Source organism: Chiloscyllium punctatum, unplaced genomic scaffold, assembly GCF_047496795.1.
Source record: "Chiloscyllium punctatum isolate Juve2018m unplaced genomic scaffold, sChiPun1.3 scaffold_626, whole genome shotgun sequence".
Lineage (NCBI taxonomy): Eukaryota > Metazoa > Chordata > Chondrichthyes > Orectolobiformes > Hemiscylliidae > Chiloscyllium > Chiloscyllium punctatum.
In genome coordinates this window covers 82501-85000 of record NW_027310360.1, presented here as the reverse complement: position 1 = coordinate 85000, position 2500 = coordinate 82501, and the positions used below count along the sequence as shown (strand labels likewise).

At 61.1% G+C, this 2500-nt stretch overlaps 1 non-coding gene across 1 annotated transcript; it reads left to right on the top strand.

Annotated features, from left to right (window-relative positions):
* The first annotated feature begins 2258 nt into the window (after positions 1-2258).
* LOC140473511 (5.8S ribosomal RNA) lies at positions 2259-2412 on the top strand. The gene has a single exon (XR_011958381.1). It is a non-coding gene; the product is annotated as a 5.8S ribosomal RNA (ribosomal RNA).
* The last annotated feature ends 88 nt before the right edge of the window (positions 2413-2500 follow it).

Below are 2500 nucleotides of genomic sequence, written 5' to 3'. Positions count from 1 at the left end.
GCCGTGGTCACCGCCAAACCCCCACAACTCGAGCAAGTGAAAAAAAAAGTAACAGGAGCGAAAGCATCTCTGTCGGCTTGGGGGTACGCCCGTTTCCGTTTCAACTTGTCTCGCGAGGGTGGTTTCGGGGCCAGCAGGAGAGCTCGTCGGGGTAGCAGGCCCTGCAGCCGTGGTCACCGCCAAACCCCCACAACTCGAGCAAGTGAAAAAAAAAGTAACAAATAAGAAAGGATCGTCGGCTTGGGGGTACGCCCGTTTCCGTTTCAACTTGTCTCGCGAGGGTGGTTTCGGGGCCAGCAGGAGAGCTCGTCGGGGTAGCAGGCCCTGCAGCCGTGGTCACCGCCAAACCCCCACAACTCGAGCAAGTGAAAAAAAAAGTAACAAATAAGAAAGGATCGTCGGCTTGGGGGTACGCCCGTTTCCGTTTCAACTTGTCTCGCGAGGGTGGTTTCGGGGCCAGCAGGAGAGCTCGTCGGGGTAGCAGGCCCTGCAGCCGTGGTCACCGCCAAACCCCCACAACTCGAGCAAGTGAAAAAAAAAAGTAACAAATAAGAAAGGATCGTCGGCTTGGGGGTACGCCCGTTTCCGTTTCAACTTGTCTCGCGAGGGTGGTTTCGGGGCCAGCAGGAGAGCTCGTCGGGGTAGCAGGCCCTGCAGCCGTGGTCACCGCCAAACCCCCACAACTCGAGCAAGTGAAAAAAAAAAGTAACAAATAAGAAAGGATCTCTGTCGGCTTGGGGGTACGCCCGTTTCCGTTTCAACTTGTCTCGCGAGGGTGGTTTCGGGGCCAGCAGGAGAGCTCGTCGGGGTAGCAGGCCCTGCAGCCGTGGTCACCGCCAAATCGCCACAACTCGAGCAAGTGAAAAAAAAAGTAACAAATAAGAAAGGATCGTCGGCTTGGGGGTACGCCCGTTTCCGTTTCAACTTGTCTCGCGAGGGTGGTTTCGGGGCCAGCAGGAGAGCTCGTCGGGGTAGCAGGCCCTGCAGCCGTGGTCACCGCCAAATCGCCACAACTCGAGCAAGTGAAAAAAAAAGTAACAAATAAGAAAGGATCGTCGGCTTGGGGGTACGCCCGTTTCCGTTTCAACTTGTCTCGCGAGGGTGGTTTCGGGGCCAGCAGGAGAGCTCGTCGGGGTAGCAGGCCCTGCAGCCGTGGTCACCGCCAAACCCCCCACAACTGTTGGGCGCCTACCTGCGCGGGGCAGGAGGACACTTTCCGATTTCAAATCTCCGTTTGCCGAGTCCACCCCGAACGCACGCGGGCGGGCGGGTTCGCATCACCCTTCGTCACAAGGGGCGAAGCCCGTTCCACCGTCTCGTCAGTAGTGCCGACCGGTCTGTGATCGACGAGGGGAGCCACACCAGGTCCGGCCCTGCTGCTTGGCGGCACCGCGTCGTCGGGAGCTCGCGACAGACGGAGGGTTTCGGTGTACTCTCCAGCCACGGGAAACGAAGCCGGTGATGCAGGCGCCGGTCTTTCGCTCCCAAATCGGCTGGGTTTACATCGTTGCTATCTAGTCACGCTCCCTTCAAACCCGACGGGGTACCTATTCCCCTCACCCGTCTGTGCGTATACAGCCTCTTTGCACTTGCGGGATGGGGGTGGTGGTTTAAAGACTCTCGAGTTGCCGCCCGTCGGTCTCCGAGCTCCGTGCAGTAGTGATCCCCAGCGAACTGCCAGCAGGGCGAACGAGCGATCCCGCTCTCGGTCGGGGCGCCTGGCGTCGATCGGTGGTCGGTGGCTTGCGGGCAAGCTGCGCTGTGAGTGTGGGAACGAGTATGACGAGCCGTTGCCGCGACTCCCAGTCCACCTCGGCGGTGGCTGGGCCGGGCGGGCGTCTGCTCGGGCGAGTGCCGCCCCCGCCTCCTCGCAGGAAGTCCGCTCGCCGACACGCCGCCACGTGCACGCGTCAGTGACGCTGCCGAACCGATGGCCGGTGCCCGTTCCCGCCTCTGCTTTTCCTAGGGCAAAGCTGCTGCACGCCTCGTGATACTAGGCGGGCGACATGGTGGCGGTGATCCTGCCTCCGTCGCTGCGGTGCGTTGGGGCACGCATCGCCTCTTGGGCGCCCTGTCCTCCTCCCCCCAATAGACGTATGTTTCTGCGGGCCGCACCAGGATGGTGCTCCCCATCGCTTCACGCCACCCTGCTCCGCCCGCACGCCGGCGTGCAGGTGGCTGTAGCTCAAGGTGGGGAGCGTATGTGCGGTCCGGGTCGCTTTCCTCTGGCGAGGGAGAGACCTAAAACAAACTCAGACAACTCTTGACGGTGGATCACTCGGCTCGTGCGTCGATGACGAACGCAGCTAGCTGCGAGAATTAATGTGAATTGCAGGACACATTGATCATCGACACTTTGAACGCACTTTGCGGCCCCGGGTTCTTCCCGGGGCCACGCCTGTCTGAGGGTCGTTTGGCAATCAATCGCACTCGCCTTGGCTGGCGAGAGCGCGGCTGGGGTGTCGCAGAGGACCCGTCCTCTTTGTCCCCCTAAGTTCAG